Here is a 9,968-nt window from a genome sequence, read left to right on the forward strand (position 1 = left end):
CGGGTGCAATTTTTCAGATTAGCACCCGCTCCCGGCGAAATCCTGCGGTTGTCCTTATGACAAATTTTTAATTATATATATATATATATATGTGTGTGTGTGGGTGTGTGTGCGTGTGTGTGTGTGTGTGTGTAGAAAGGATAAAATTGTAAAAAAATATAGATATAAGCGGAAGGATTGTAAGGAATGGAAGTCATGTAAATCCTTATGGGACACATTATGAATAAAGAAGAGTAAGTTTCCAAATTTTAAATGATTCTATATTAAGAAAAAAAAAATATTTCAAGATACTAAATTTCCAAAATTAATCAGAAGCTTTAAAAGGTTTGAGATGATTTTGAAATTGAATCGCCTAAACATTAAAAATAAGTTATATTCGGAAAGATTCGTTCAAAGGATTTTGAAAATTTTAAAAGAATAATCTGAAGTATTTTAAGGAAACGTCTTTACATTTTTCAACATAAAGAATGTAGGAAACATTGGACTCATTTAAAATTTTAATCAGATGGTTTAAAAGTTTAAAAGAATTAACAATAATTGAAAATTAAATGGATTAAGAATTAGATACAATTTAAATTTGGCCCCTGTTAGTCCCGAAATCGGGTCTATAGAAGAGTTCACTATATTTTTTATTTCTTGAAATTTGTTGGTAACATTTCTTGCTACAAAGAAAAACAGCTTTCGATTCTGTCTTCGAACTTTTTTATTTCTTTGATCAATGTTTTCTCAAAATTAATCACTTTGAAAAAAAATGTTTGTCTTGGAAAAAAATGTTCCTCTGCGATTAGACCAAATTTTGTTAAAAATTTTTTGCTGCAGAATCAATATTCCAACGAAAATAAGCACAATTTAATGGTTTTTCTTTCTTTAACGTAAATTACATTTTTTATGTTAAAAATAGACTGGATTAAAAAATGATTCAGGCCGCATAAAATTCACAGGATGTCTTCCTCATAAATAGACAAATACAGTAAATAATGGACGAAACATAAATGCCACCAGAATTAAAAAATATACTTATAACATTAAAATTAGATCAAAATTCAAATACTCGTAACATCCTGGTTTTTTGTTGTTCTCAAATCGGAAAAATACTTGATAAATCCCTTCTGAAATGATGCCATCATGGTTCGAGTCACTCTGGCTTGTTCGGGATGAATTGCCGTAATTCGACCAAGTTTCCAGACCATGGGTGGCAGGTCATCTTCCTTGATAATCACAAGAGAGCCGATCCTGATATCTTCTTGTTTTGAAGATGTCTTTCATTTATTACGGGAGATCTGTTATTCAGATATTCTTTGTTCCATCTGTCCCAAAAATGGTGGCGCATTTATTGTGAAATTTCCAAGTAGGATAATTGGTTAACTATGCTAGTCTGCGTTTAAAAAAGTCGCCTGAGGGGTTCCAATCAAGAAATGAAATTGGGTTAAAGGAAGAAGGTAATGGGGATCGGATGAGAGAGGTGTTCGCGGACGTGAATTGAGAATTGTCTCAATCTGAACCTCGTAAATTTGTAATTGTTCGTACGTTAAAAGAGCGGTACGTGCAATTCGTATAGTGTTTTTTGAACTACTTTATCGCCACCTCCCATAGGCCTCTGAAATGGGGGGCCCTGGGTGGAATAAAATGCCAATTTCACCCCTTTCTCTAAAAGAAATGATTGAATTCCTTTGGTGGTTTCTAGTGATTCAATCTGTTGATAGAGTTCCTGTAATTCTCCTCTAGCGCCAAAAAAATTTGTTGCATTGTCTGAATTAATCCACACGGAGAAAAAGATATCGCACAATGATATCGCTAAACATCTGTATTGAACTAAAGCGCAATATGATAACGTACAAGCAGGTTCCGAAGCTTTTTAGGATATTATATAATGCACGAACATCGCTTGGCCACTACTAGAACCCTCACATATATAATATAATAAAATAATAATATAATGTAGAACCTGGCAATGTGCGATATCACGATTTTACAATATTATAATTTGATAATTACGATAGAAAGTGCAGGAATTACGGTATATATTGCAATTCTTGCGATATCGTTTTCTCCGTGCATTTGGGAACAATGGTCTGAATTTGGATTTGAAACGGAAACGATTTAATAAGAAGATTTAATTTTGGACCTAAGAGTCGAAGAGTCTTGAAATTTCAGATAGAATTGAGAGCTTTGTGGCAGGCCCCTTGAAATCAAGTAAATTTACTTTGTAAAGAATAAAATCATTCGTAGCATCCCAGTGAAGTCCTAAAGCCTTTACGGTCTCAGTAGGTTGTAAAGACATAAAAGCCTTTGAATTTTCACTGGGGTAGGTGTTTTGTTTGTTAATTTAGAATTGTTTGATATCCATTTTCGCAGATTATAACGGCCTCTTTCAAGAATATTAATTGAATCATCCCGAAGGTTCATTGCGTCTTGGAATTTTTTTGCACCTGTGAGGAGGTCGTCCACATAAAAATCTCGTTTAAAAATTATGGACGCAAACGGATAAGATTCACGTTCGTTTTCTGCTAACTGATGGAGGGTACGAATCGCGAGAAAGTGGACGCAAGCAGATCCAAACGTTACAGTATTCAAACGATAAATTTGTACTGGTTCTTAAAGAAGAGTTACGTCGTAAAATCTTTTGAAAAAGACTATCTTCATTCGATACTCGTATTTGCCTGTACCTCTCCTCGATGTCAGCAGTAAGAGCGTACAGAAAGCATCGAAAACGTGTGATTATTGAAAAAAGATCTTCCTGAATCGTTGGACGCATCATGAAAAATCGGGAGGTTCGTTATTTGGAACTGCAGTCATGTTGGACTATTGAATATATCCTTGAATACACTCTGTATTTTTCTTTAAGGAAGGGATCTTTTTCTAATTTTCGTTCGATGCCCTAAAAGCGTTTAAAGGCTATATTTTTGGAATTTCTGATAGAATTCTTTTTCTTATTGAAAGGAAAGTTTACGCAAAAGCGAGGTGATTCGGTTATTAGTAGGCTCAAAATTAGAAGAAATTGAATTTACCGAAGTTCGCCTTTCAAAATAAGGAAGAACGTGATGTCTTTATTGACATTTTTTGCACGTAGTCGCTCGACAATCGATGGTACGATGATGACCATTTAAACAATTATGTCACAGCGACGTATTTTTTATCTCGAGATACCTTTCATGTGTAGTTTGTAAATATAATGGGACTTCAAGTTGACTTTAGTCTAACCCTTCTTTTGAAAAGACCTCAGTTTTGGAACGTAGTGAGATGCATCAATGAGCGCGCGTTGCTCGAGAAATGAAATGATATAAAAAAAAGGAACATTTGTATCTTTAAGAGTTTCTTCTCATTTTTCTTTTGTGTAATTATTTAATTGTTTTTTGACAATAAAACCGAGAAGTTCATCCCATCGTTTAGTTTTAGTTTTCATCCCATCGTTTGGTATAGTTTTCAGTTGTTTCGAGCGAAACGATTACTTCCGCTGCTTCCTCTTTTAGACAAGCTTTTAAATAATAAAATGTATGTTGATCTGGAATAAATGCATTATCGTGACACATTGACTTAAATGAATCGTAAAAGGTAAGAAAAGTGTCAATGAACCATTGAAATGTGGGAGTTTGAAGCTTTGGAAGATCGAATCGCGACGAGGGGAGAAACGAAATACCGTGTGAGGTGGATGATGTGGGGCTAGTTGCACGATTTTTTCAACGTTTTTTCGCAAGTCCACTAATCGTGTAAAAACTATTTTCAAAATTGACCTTTTCTGGCTCATATCCTGCTTCTTCTTCTGGAGTAACAGCTAGATAATCGATTTTATCATGGACTACTTTAAATTCGTTCCGAAATGTCATATGTTTAGCTGCCCATGTTTCTTTTTCTTCTTCTTCGTTGGTTTACTTGCAACCTCTTAGATTCAATAAGCCATGTATCCGTGTTCTCTCTCTGGACTTACTTGTACTGATGAACAGACTTGGGATGTCTTCCAGTCGAAAATGCTGATGAACTGATGACGTTGAAACAGCGGTGTAGCCATGTTTTTTTCGGGAGGCGCTTTGATTCTTTTCAGAGGGGGCTTCGGGTTTATGTTTAGGCAAATAGTGGAGGGGGGGGGAGTAAATTGAATAATAAAAATACTTAGTTTCGGGGGGAAACTGAAAATGACTTCGGGTACTGGAACTGACTACGGGTGCTAGAACACCCTGGGTACTGGAACTGACTCCGGGTGCTGGAACTGACCCTGGATACTGAAATTGACTCCGAGTAATGGAACCGTATTATGAAGTATTTTGCTTCTTTGGAGTAGCGACGCTTTATTGTATGTTGAAGTCATCCTTGAAAGTAGATGAGAAAGAGAGCGAGAGTGTTGAAATTTTCTCCTTGGTGTTGGCTTGCTTTTTTATTTCGACTATAAACCAGTGATCAATATTACAATAAGGATTTTATAAAAGAATGAAATGTTTAGTTATTGTCACTTGTGAATATCTAAAGTCACTGGAGTACGTGTCGTTGAAAGATCACTTTTGAAATTTAATTGTCACTGTGAACATCGCACCGAACACAAGCTGATATTCACTTAAAACTTCACTGGGTTTTTAATTCGCTGGTAGTCGCTGAAAGACAATGTTCTACATGCAACTTTGTGATTATGAAACACCCCCGCTAGAACATCCAAAATTCGAAGGACCAACATTTTTGTATTGCAATTGATAAAAAACAATGTAAAATTGTTGTTTTGTTTTGCCTGAATAAACCAAGATCATTTTGTATCACATAGTATAACATTTATTTTTACGGTGCAAGAGGACAAGTTTTTGCTACGGAGGTTGGAAAGTATCTGTCTGTTGTGACGAGTCGATCGGTATTCGGGGAAGAGCATGCGTATGTCTTTGTAAGACTCTGGAACCACATTTTCGTTGTGGTAAGTAAAAATAATGTCCATTTTCTTATGTTTTTAACATTGTAGAGCTTTGAACACAGGGGCAATGGAGTTTGTATGGATATAATTCCATCCTATTATAAAAAGATCATACATATAGATTATCAAAATATCTCGAAACATATCGGAAAATGTAATGCAGAAATGTGCTCAAGCGCGCGATTGAAAAGGTAGATGCATTTTGGCTAACAGCATGTATCGTCCCTTAACCCTATCGGTCTCTTCAGTTAGCTTTTGTCTCATAATGTATGAATAAAATAGTTAAAAGTGAAAAATTGAAATAATTCTGTTCATGTCGAGTTAGTTTTAATTCATTGATAGTTTTTTTGAACATAGGTGAAAGGGAAGACAGTATTTTCAAAATCCAAATAAAATGAAGGTTTTGATTTTTCTGGAAATCGATGAGAGATACTTAAAACAGACAAAATTTTTAGGGTTTTTTTTAAGGGGGATAGTACAGCTTGGTTTAAATCATTAAACAAATGTTGAAAAACAATTTTTTTTGTTTTGAATGATCTCTAAAAGGGTCGAAAATCTGTAAAAAAATGTCATTTCAAACATTTTACAGAGGGGCTTTATTTTTCACCAATTCGAAGTAACACAAAAGAAAGATTTTAGGAATTAAAAGAAAAAAGTGTGTTATCTCGAAAACGGTAAGAGATAAGCGAAAACTGTCAACATTTTCAAAATTTTCTAAAGGGGGATGCCTCCTCACCCCAATCTAAACCAGTAAACAACATTTTTTTTTTATACAAATTTTAAATTATCTCGTAAACGGTCAATGAAACGTGAAAACTATGTAAATTTAAAGTTTTTTGCAGAGTTTTTTTTCGTCCAACTCGAACTAACCCAATTAAAGGATTTTTTAAATACCCCAAAAAATATAAATTTTGATTGATCTTAAAAACGATGAGATAGAAACGAAAACTGCAAACATGTTCAAAGGTGTGATTATTATCGGTCACTCCGATCTAAAGCAATAAATATATTTTATAAACTTAAAAAATTTGAAATATGATTAATATATGATTAAAATATGAAGATAGGATTAACATATGAATTAAAATATGATTAATTTTTGAAAATATTAAGTTTAGAAAATTGCTGCTACCTTCGCTGGTTCACTAGTATCATTCAGCGGCGCTGGCCTGGTTGTAACGTGCCTGCTTGCGACTCCGCTGCTGTGGGGATCGAATGTTTTGGCTGGAAATTTGTTTTTACGTAGTAATAAAAAATCGAATTATGACTATTATTCAATTTAATTCATTATCAATATTTCAATTATCATTATCAATAATTACTAATAATTTATTATTAATTATTATTATGAAAATATATATTATAAATTATTAGTAATTATTAATGAATTCATTTGTCTTACTTTTATTTGTGATTTTTTCCGTGATTGTTCTTGGTAACACGCGGGTGTTTTTAAAGCGACCAAATCTTGGAAATCAACCAAAATTCTGCTGGTTGTAGTGGACAAACGTAAACAAAAATTTTCCCCCAAAGGATTCGAATCCCACAGCAATGGAGTCGCAAGCAGACACGCGTCTACCAGTGACTATCACTATCAGTGAAGGTGGCCGATATTTTCAAAACTGAGCTCCACTTGCCATAAAACCGTGACACGTATCAAATGAAATTCGATAGTCTTTCGAATTACGCTCGCGCAACCTCGATTTGCATTTTGAACCTTAGGCCTTCCCCTTGTTAATCTTAATTAATCGAAGTCCTAATTATTAATTAATTCGGATTGAAGTTAATGTTTGTGCGAGAATTAAGAATGATTGAAAAACTTTTTTGGCAGAGCCTCGGATTGATCGGATTACTCACATAGCGCATTTCCCGAAAAAACTAGGTCTGCCCCAGGTTCAGACCTATGCTTTTTCCGAAAAAAACTTAGGACAGGCATGATTTTTTTCGGGAAGTTTTCTATTTGGGTTAAGCGCACGATTCGAAAAGGATTAAAAGGTGTGTTATGATTGAAGTTTAAGTTGACGCCCGGATTTGAAAGTAATGGCAGTTAGGTTTGGATTGAATCCAAGAAGTCCCATGTATTTAAAAAGATTAGATACCGGATTGAAAAATGGATTCCGTATGCGTTCGTATTGAAGTTGGTGTTGATACATGAATGAAGAAGGTTTGACAAGTGAGCCTCGGATCCATTCGGATTGAATTTGGGGTTGAGACATGTTTTGAGATTGGGATTTAATTTGGGGTTGAAAGACGGAACAATAAGGGTTGAAGAGGATTGAAAAATTGCTTCAGATTGTTTTGGATTAATTCGAATTAGACCGAGCTGCATACAAAATTTCATAAATAATTACAAAATATCTCAAATCACGAAAACACGAGCGCTTGGTCTCGTACACTGAAATGAGGAAGATTTTTTCCTTTAAATGTATGAAATACTTAGTCAAAGATTTTTTTTTCTGGTAGAAGAATAAGATTTATCGTTATATTTGATAATTAATTTCTTGCACTGAAATTAACCTGTTTTTTTTAAATCCTTTGTTTTTGTTGAAAAACAATTTTTTTTAGCTAAGGCTGTTGGAATTGAACTGACGGAAATTTAAATTTTCCTTATCATTTACCTACTCCAAAGCCACAAACAAGAAAACTAATAATAGGAGTAGGAGTCTAACCTCCAAATTCAATCTACTTGTTTCACTCCGTAAATACTAGAAGTGAATATTTTTAAGAAACTAAGCATGCCTTTTTAACAAAATGATTGGATGCTTAACCAAAAAATTGAATTATCAACTGAGAAAGATACATTTTTAATCAAGAATAAAATAGCCTAATTTTAGTATTTTTATGCTATGTAGACATACGTCTTTTAAAAGAAGTATCTGGGGTTAGTGTGTTAAAAATATTTACTTTTATTATTTATTGAATAAAATAAGGAGATTGAATTTGTAGGTTAGAGCTCGAGTCCAAGAGCCTTATATATAAAAAGAATTATTCTTCAACCAAAAAAAAAAGGATTAAAAAAAACCAGATAAATTTTCAGTGTAAGAAAAGAATTTTCGCCAAAACAATGAATCTTATTCTTTAATCATAAAGCAGAATATTTAACAAAGTATTTCAACTTTCAATTAAGTAGTTGAATTTTCAACTAAAAAAGCTGAATTCTCAACGAAAAATGTGATAGTTTATATTTTAACCGAAACAGGTTTCAACTTTGAATAAGATTTTATGTTTACATAAAAAATTCTAAACTCTAATATTAATATCTTTTTTTTTTAAGGAAGAAATCTTCCTCGTTTCAGTGCATCGAATTCCATCCATACACACAACATCGCCCCTGTGTTCAAAGCTCTATAACGTTAAAATCATTAGAAAATGGGTCTGATTTTTACTTACCACAAGTTAGATAATTCCAGAGTTTTTATGCACTGATTTCACAAAATAGTCAGTATTAAAAAAAAACATTCCTGAATTCTTAGCTGGTTTTTCAGAGCACCCAAATACGAACAAAACCCCATTGTGAAAACAAAAAATTACAAAGTAAATGGCAACATGATACGGATAAGGCCAATTTTTACCTGAGATGTTCGTCTTATGATGATGAACGTAAAAATACGTGCCTCACAGGTCGGAGTGGATGCGCTTAGCGATGGCGAACTGACAAAGATGTCAATGTTGACAGTTAACTAACGTGACTCGGATAAGGCTAAAAGTTGGTGTACATGTAGGGGATGACATTAGAAATAGCAACTGCCCATTTTCAGGCACTTACCTGGATGCAAAAGTGTTGTCAGGCGGCTTCAAAATCGCCGAAAATTCAGGTGAAATTTCTTTAAATTGATTTTACAGGAAAAAGTTTCAATCAAAAGTTGATCCACTCCCAGAAATGCATATTTTCATTATTATATCATTTTTTGGTAAAATTGATACATCTAGAGAAAACATCGATTAAAGAAATACCATAACAATAAAAAGCCGTTTTTCTTTACAAGTCATTTTTTCGAAAATTTTTAGAAGAGGAAAGACACTCCTTTACGGGTCTACTCCAACATTAATAAAGAAACTTGTATCCAAATGGTAATATTGTTATGGTATTTATTTAATCGATTTTTTCTCCAAATGTATCAATTTATCAAAAAAATGCTATAATAATGAAAATATGCATCTCTGGCAGTGGACCTACTTTTGATTTCTAATGTCATCCCCTACATGTACACCAATTTTTAGTCTTAGCTGAGTCACGTTAGTTAACCATCAGAATTGACACCTTTGCCAGGCCACCACCGCTATCGCATTCACTCTGACCTGTAAGGCATCCCTTTTTACGTTCCTCATCTTAAGATGAACATCTCAGGTGAAAATTGGCCTTATCCGTATCACGTTTCCATTTACTATTGTGGGCTTACGTTCTATCAGGTTTGTCAGAGGGTTCTGTAAAACTGTTAAGGAAGGTCGAAGATCGAATCCTTATCAATGAATAGTGCATCACACCTGATCGATAAATATATAAAATACGGAATTTTGAAAAGGCGTACAGATGTAGTTTAGGATTAAGTCATAATGAGGAGACAAAATGGAAAATATACAATCAGGTTAACTAGAGGTCTATAAGAATCTCTGCAGTTGACGAACATCTGCTTGGTTATAAATTTCAGGGTCTTGAAATGGAACCAAGGTTATTCCTGCAATTTACAAATTTTGGGAAGTTAATTTGACGGATTGTAAAGCCCTTCTTCAGATTGGGTTACAAATGCGTAGTAAACTTAATCAAGTACAATAACCACATTTAAAATGAAAAACTAATGCAAATGGTAGATCAAATATTCAATTTGTTTGTTTAAAAATAAAATTAAAATTAATTGTTATTTCGTAACATCAGTAAAACTAGATCTTGTGTAACAAATGTGAGGCACAACCTCTCAGTTTTACAGTAGCGCTTTGTTGTTATTGCGTTAATCAAGTAGAAAAAATTATTGCTTCATGAATTATATATTTTTTAACACTTGTAATAACCTAGTATAAGGAAAGAATGATTTATATGTAATTCAATAACTAAGTGGGACGCAGAAACTTCATGGCGAAAGAA

General features: G+C 33.5%; 1 protein-coding gene across 3 annotated transcripts in view; it reads left to right on the forward strand.

Moving 5' to 3' along the window:
• Nucleotides 1-9,968, forward strand: part of LOC117180020 (neurogenic locus Notch protein) — a 385,864-nt gene that overhangs the window by 304,909 nt on the left and 70,987 nt on the right. The window lies entirely within an intron of this gene.

The sequence above is a fragment of the Belonocnema kinseyi genome, chromosome 9 (assembly GCF_010883055.1).
Source record: "Belonocnema kinseyi isolate 2016_QV_RU_SX_M_011 chromosome 9, B_treatae_v1, whole genome shotgun sequence".
Taxonomy (NCBI): domain Eukaryota; kingdom Metazoa; phylum Arthropoda; class Insecta; order Hymenoptera; family Cynipidae; genus Belonocnema; species Belonocnema kinseyi.